The sequence below is a fragment of the Mandrillus leucophaeus genome, unplaced genomic scaffold, assembly GCF_000951045.1.
Source record: "Mandrillus leucophaeus isolate KB7577 unplaced genomic scaffold, Mleu.le_1.0 Scaffold424, whole genome shotgun sequence".
In the NCBI taxonomy this organism is placed as follows: Eukaryota; Metazoa; Chordata; class Mammalia; order Primates; family Cercopithecidae; genus Mandrillus; species Mandrillus leucophaeus.
This window is the reverse complement of record NW_012104521.1, coordinates 648901-656381: the sequence shown is the minus strand read 5'-3', so window position 1 is coordinate 656381 and position 7481 is coordinate 648901. Positions and strand designations below refer to the sequence as shown.

General features: G+C 38.4%; 1 pseudogene; it reads left to right on the top strand.

The window, feature by feature from the left end:
* Positions 1–5350: 5350 nt before the first annotated feature.
* Positions 5351–7081, top strand: LOC105548867 (annotated as a pseudogene).
* Positions 7082–7481: the final 400 nt, after the last annotated feature.

Sequence of the window (7481 nt, the reverse complement as noted above, 5' to 3'; positions counted from 1 at the left end):
AAAAAAAAAAAAAAAAAAAAAAAAAAAAAAAAAAACAGGAAAGAAAAGAAAAGGAGAAAATGAAAGGTTGACTTCCCTATGGATTTTGTGCAAAATGAGACAAAGAATATTTATTTGTGGAAACAATAATTATTCCTACAAGTTTAATATGCAAATGAACTGTCTCCATTGTAGACATTCAACTAAAAACATCATTATAAAACAAACCACTGTAAGAACAATGACCTCTATAAGGACAAAACAAGTGTAAGAACTGAGGTGTCAAAAAGAATTTGTTTTGGGATGCAGAAATGCTGCAATAAAATGCATTTACAAATTTACCTCATCATACACCTCATAGTCCCCACACCCTAACACCCAATGCCAACCCCATTGGGATACTGCTGCAGTGGCTTTTAGGTTTGCAACTTCTGTATTAAATGAAAAGATCTGCCAAAAAAAAAAAAAGACACCCAATTGCCCTCTATTACTACCCGTAGAGACCCAACATACTTCACATCCAAAGATATCATACCAACCCAACATGGTATGTTTCTGGTTAATAGTTATTACAAATCATGGGAAAGTGATATGTGTGTACTTTGACATGATTAATAAAATTCAGTGACCTAATGGTGAATCAAAGAATGAGGCATTTATACAATCGAATATTTCAAACAGGTTGGTATAAATTTTGTCTCTTATCCTAGGCCAGTAAAGAGGTATTTGAAATAAGGCCTGAAATATGTTTCAAACTTCATATAGAGTATACCAGATAGGGGGCAGGGACTGACTGATATACCAAAAACACATTTCTAATATTTGGACTAATAGTAGTTAACAACCCCAAGTACTAAGTTTAAAAAAGAAGCAGCAGCACATCAACAACAACTGTTGTTGCTAAAGTAAGAAAATGTTTTGGGCAGATCAGAATTTAGTCACACACCAGTTTTGATGCCAGCAGGTCATGCTCAGAACAGCCTGCCCTGGAACCTACTGGGACTGCTGAAATTCTGGCAGGCTAAAGGAGTGCTAAAATCAAAGGCAGCCTTCAGAGGAGAGGGAGAAAGCAGAGTGTCTAGTAGCAAAGTTCAAGCAGGCAGAGTACTGACCCCTTCCATCTAACATCATTCAGATCAAGAGCCGAGTGGAGATAAAGGACATTATTATGTAGGGCTTTTGTTTTATCTTGGTTTGGTGTTTTTTTGTTTTGTTTTGTTTTTTTACTGATAGATGTAATGAAGCCACAAGAGAGAGGCTTAAGGAGATTCTTCCCTAAGCAACAAAAGCATTAAAAGTTCACCTTGGTGGGATAGTGCTACCTCATAATTACATGACTTGTTTATTGCAAGTTTTCAGATTGTATTCTATCCTTGCAAATCTAACAACCTCAGCATACAAAGCTTGATATGACAGAAGTTGTTAGAGCAGTTGAAAAAACCAGGACTGTTCCATTAACTCTTGTGGCATAACAAATTACCCAAAAATGTAATAGTTTAAAACAACCATTTCATTTTGCTTACAATGTGAGATGTTAGTAGTTCAGGAAGAGCTCAATTGAGCAATTCTCCTTAGAGTCCCCCCTACAGTTGCAGTCAGATATTGGCTGGAACTGCAATTATTTGAAGGCTCATCTGGACTAGATGCCAAAGATACCTGGCAGTTGGTGCTGGCTTTCAGCTGGGAGCTCAACTGGAGCTATTAACTCAAGCACCTACATGCTGTTTCTCTATGTGGCTGGGTCTTCTCACTGAGTAGCCGCTAGACTCCAATACATAGTATCTCAAGAGGGGAGAGTCTGAAGAGCACAGGAAGCAAACATTCCAAGAGACCAAGAGTGAAGGTGCAAGGAGACCCAGCCTTGGAAGTCACTCAGTGATACTGGCACTGAACTTTATTCATCAAGGAAATCACTATGACTAGCCCAGATTCAATGAAGAGAAATTAGACCCTATCGTCTAGGAAAATAAGTCTTATAAAATTTGTCATCGTTTTTAATTCATCATAAACACTTTTTGGTCATTCTTCTGTTAATCCTCTATAACTGCTTCTTCTACCTGTCTTACGTTATTATTCCCATCTAAATTTGGAAATAAGTGTCCTTTACTCTGAAGCTATGGCTTTTAATTGAAACCCTTCCTAGTAGTCAAGCCTAGGCAGATGGAAAATAAGTTCTCTTTTTAAATTTGTTTCTAACATTTGCCCTACTGTCTTTCTGACACCAAAACTGTTGGAAGCAGCATTTCTCATCTACAGTTTGTGATAGGAATGCTATTTTAGAGTTAAAATTTAATATACAGAATTTCAGTTAATCTTCCTTGAGGAAACAATACAAAACAAAGTTTCATAAGCTTAAAAATCAGAAAAGACAGACAATAGACTTAGCTTTGTTACATGCTGTTCTAGAACAGTTGGTTTTATGTCATCCATTCTTAATCATAAATTACCTTCATAAAATAAAACTCGTAATATCACATTTAATCATTCTTCTTTTGTTCTATGTAAAAGCATGTATCTGATCTCTTAAACTTTACAAAGTAAAAGGATGTTCTTAATATTTCCCAAAATGATGAAAGTGCTGTATCTTCTTTTCTCATGGCTAATAAAGCATTTAAAGTTCACATATCCAAATCAGATGGCTTATTGAAAGGAAATAGGGTTTAATATAGAAATGGAGAGTTTCTTTGAAATATGCCATAGGGGCCTCTGTCCTAGTCTACGAAGATTCAAAAATGTTTTTCATCACATACATCATGTAAGATCCAGTTTTGGTTTTCATCCTTTTTTTTTTTTTTTTTTTTTTGAGACAGGGTTTAAACTCTGTCATCTAGGCTGTAGTGCAGTGCTGTGATTGTAGCTCATTGCAGTCTCAAACTCCTGTGCTCAAGAGGTCCTCAACACCTCCGCCTGGACTGTAGGTGTGTGTCACTAGCACACCCAGCTAATTCTGGTTTGGTTGTTTGTTTGTTTGTTTTTGTAGGGACAGGGGTCTCACTCTGTTGGCCAGGCTAATCTCAAACTCCTGGCCTCAAGCAATCCTCCTTCCTTGGCCTTTCAAAGTGCTGGGATTACGGATTACAGGTATGAGTCATCACACCCAGGCTTCGTCCCTTTTTGTTTGCAGAGGAGGAGGGTAATGTTTTCTAGAATCCAATAGTGGCTGTTTCTTTGGTTTCATCAATAAAATTTTCCTTTCTCTATGACACTGTCATATTCCTCCTCCTCCCTCTACTCATCTTCTTCTTTTTTCTCCTCATCCTCCTCCTACTTCTCATATTCTTTTTCCTTCTTTAGTATTCTTTACTCTTGAACAGAACTTAAAGGAAAAAATAAAATAAAAGAGGATAACTGAACATAAAGTCTTATATAGCTTATACTGTAAAGATTTATGGAATCAAATACATAGTTATACACTGAACCTACCTAAATTGGAAGAGTTCCAGTTTAGTTGACAGTCTAATTTAAGTTAAACCAAAAGGCTATTAGAGCAAAGAGGGAGGATTTTAAGAGGTTAGTAAATTATTAAGCCAAAAAATATTTCAAATATATAAATGGGTAGTAGGCAAATCCATAGTGACAGAAAGTACTTTAGTGGTTGCCAGGGACTGGGGGAAGCACAGTGGGGAGTGACTGCTAATGGATACATGGTTTCTTTTTGGGGGTGATGAAAATGTTCTGGTAACTAAGTGCAACTCTTCATGTATTGCTTTCCCTAATACTCCTGTGGGTCCTAGGATATTCTGAAAGAAAAATCTAAATTTCCATCATCCACGCTAAATAGGTTGAGTTACATCACCCAGGTGGGGTTGTGAGAGGTAAGCTGGAAAGAAGTATTCCGAGGAACAGAGAGCCAAAAATAATCCCAAGCTGAAAACGCTGCCTCACCACCCCCATGTACGGCTCATTCTAATCATATAGACGATCATCAGTTCATCCTACTCTAAAGATTCAAGAATTTAAACTTATCTCCTCAAAGAAAACTGCAAAAATCAAAGACAAGCTTGAGTAAACAATTAAGGTGTTTATTGGTTTATGAACTAGAAATTCAAAAGGTAGGGTGTGCTTTAGGGTTGGTTTGATGCAGGAGTTCAATGATTTTATCAAAGACTTAATTTTTCCTCTCTCAGCTTTTCCTTCTACAGTGTGAGCTTATTCCAAGGTTTACAACCTTCATGATGCCACAGTGGTTACAATGGTTCCAAGCTTACACAGACATATAAAAGCATACAGACAAGAGAGAACATGTCTTTCAGTTGTACTCTCAGAAGAGCCAAGAAACACTTTTCCCAAAAATTCCTTTATCCATAACTCACTGGCCTGTCTGGAGACAGGAGTCCGTTTCTGACAGAGAAATGCTAACCTAACTGGTTAGATTAGAGAACCCAGGCCTCAACCAATCACTGCATCAAGGGAGATGGGCTTACTGAGATTGGCTTTGGTCAATCACAGTCCATTTCTGGTGATCAACTGATTTCAAAGCGTATCAGCAGGGGAGACCCAGATGAAAATTTAAGTACTCTTAGGCAGGGAAAAGGAAGTAATAGTTGCTGGAAAGACAAACAACATTCACTATAATTTTTCTGGCCAATCAATGAAAATATACCTAGTAAAGTAGATAAAGTGAAGTAGGAGGTACAGTAACAACTTTTTTTTTTTTTTTCCTCCAGCAATGGAATGTTAGAGCTAAATGAAATCCTAAAATGTACCCAAGGCTGGGCGCGGTGGCTCACGCCTATAATCCCAGCACTTTCAGAGGCCGAGGCTGTCGGATCACGAGGTCAGGAGATGGAGACCATCCTGGCTAATATGGTGAAACCCTGTCTCTACTAAAAATACAAAAAAATTAGCTGAGCATGGTGGCGGATGCCTGTAGTCCCAGCTACTTGGGAGGCTGAAGCAGGAGAATGGCGTGAACCCAGGAAATGGAGCTTGCAGTGAGTCAAGACCGTGCCACTACAGTACAGCTTGGGTGACAGAGTGAGGTTTCATCTCAAAAAAGAAAAAGAAAAAAATGTGCCCAATCTGAACTCCTCATTTTATAGATGAAGAATCTGGGACTCTGGTTCATTGATTTGGCCATGTTTACAAAGTCTAAATCACCTATTTGCTAATCATTTAGTCATTTATCAGCAATTATTTATCAAGCACTTACTATTTGCCAGGTACCTCTTTAGTAACTGGAGATACAGGAGGGAATAAAACAAAGCAAAACTGTGCCTTCATGTAGTTCACATTTTAATGGGGGCCTTTTCCCTAAAGTCATTGCTCCCACTCACTCTTTGCAACAACTCTGTCTCCTCTCAGCGCTAGGCATCCACAACCTGTGCTCCTTCCTTTTGCTGCTACCCAGCTCTCAGATGCAGCTGATGCCATGGGTTTCAGAGACCTGAAAAGCCCCACTGGCCTCCAGGTGAACAATGATTACCTGACTGACCAGAGCTGCAACAAGGGGTATGTGCCATCACAAGCAGATGTGGCAGTAATTGAAAAAGTCTCTAGTCCATTGTTTGGCAACTTGTGTCATGCTCTACATTGGTGTAATTACATCAAGACTTACGAAAAGGAAAAAGCCAGCCTAGCAGGAATGAAGAAAGCTTTGGGCAAGTATGGTCCTGCTAATGTGGAAGGTACTAGAGGAAGTGGAGCTACAGATAGTGAAGATGACGATGACATTTATCTATTTGGATTTGATGAGGGGGAGGAAAATAAAGAATCAAAGAGGCAAAGGGAAGAATACCCTGCATAGTATGAATCAAAGAAAGCCAAAAAAAAAAAAAAACCTGCCCCTGTTGCCATCTTTCATCTCACTAGATGTGAAACCTTGTGATAATGAGACAGATACGGCAAAATTAGAGGAGAGTCATTGAAAAGTCAAAAAACAATAGATTTTGGCATGGATGTGGTGAAAAGGAAACACTTACACATTACTGGTGGGAATGTAAATAAGTACAACCTCTATGGAAAACAGTACAGAGATTCTTTAAAGAACTAAAAGTAAATTTACCATTTGGTCCAGCAATTCCACCACTTGTTATCTACCCAAAGGAAAAGACGTCATTATATGAAAAAAAAAAAAATGGTACACATATTTTTATAGCAACACAATTACAATTCACAAATGCAAAGATGTGGAACCAACCTAAGTGCCCACTGACTAATGAGTGGATAAAGAAAATGTGGGATATATGTATATACACCATGGAACACTACTCAACCATAAAAAGGAATGAATGTCTTTTGCAGCAACTTGGATGAAGCTGCTGGCCATTATTCTAAGTGAGGTAACTCAGGAGTGAAAAACCCAAAAACCATATGTTCTCACCTATAAGTGGAAGCTAAGCTTTGAGTATGCAAAGGCATACAAAGTGATGTAATGGACTTTGAGACTCAGAAGGGGACGGCGCTAGGAATAAAACTACGTATTAAGACAATATACGCTATTTGGGTGATGGGTGCACTAAAATCTCAGAATTCACAACTATATAATTCATGCATGCAACAAAAAACCACTTGTACCCCAAAAGCTTTTTGTTTTGTTTTGTTTTGTTTTGTTTTGCAACAGAGTCTTGCTCTGTTGCCCAGGCTGGAGTGCAGTGGTGCAATCTCGGCTCACTGCAACCTCCAGCTCCTGGGTTCAAGTGATTCTCCCAACTCAGCCTCCCGAGTAGCTGGGGCTACAGGCGCATGCCACCAGGCCCAGCTAATTTTTTGTATTTTTTTAGTAGAGACGGGGTTTCACCGTGTTAGCCAGGATGGTCTGAATCTCCTGACCTTGTGATCCGCCTGCCTCAGCTTCCCAAAGTGCTGGGATTACAGGCATGAGCCACCGCGCCCAGCCCCAAAAGCTATTAAAATAAAATTTTTTAAAAAATTAGAGAAGTGAGTCAGAAGAATTAAAGCAGACCGCTTAGTCTGGGGCTCCTCTCTACTAGTTCCAGTGGGATATGGAATTTTAAAACTTCAAATGTCATGTTAAAGATGATAAAGTTGGAATAGATATGCGGTAGGAGCAGATCACTGCTTTGAGAACTATATGCAATCCATGGATATGGCTGCGTTCAACAAGATCTCAAATCCATCCTCGATCATTGCACTTAAATAAAAGCTAGAAAGATTAATTAATTAGTTAACTTAGTAAAAATAAAACAACCTCAGGCAAAGGAAGTGAAAGTTTTCATTATCTTCTATTTCTGATTATCTACGAAATCTTTGTCTTCTGGCATGTTTATTCTGAATAATGGTCATTTAGTTCCCATAAGATATAGTCATTCAACATAACTCCATCCTTTAAATTCTCAGCCTTCTTTTCCCCTCACTTTGCCTTATTTATACTTGACATATTATTTCTTTATTTTTTTTTATTTAAGTGTATATTTTATCTTCCCCTCCCACACATATATATACACATTTGGATGTAAGCTTCATGAGAACCTGAACTTTTAGTTCAAATTTCTATATTCCCAACACCTAGATCATAGGACAATTCCTGGAACATGGTAGGC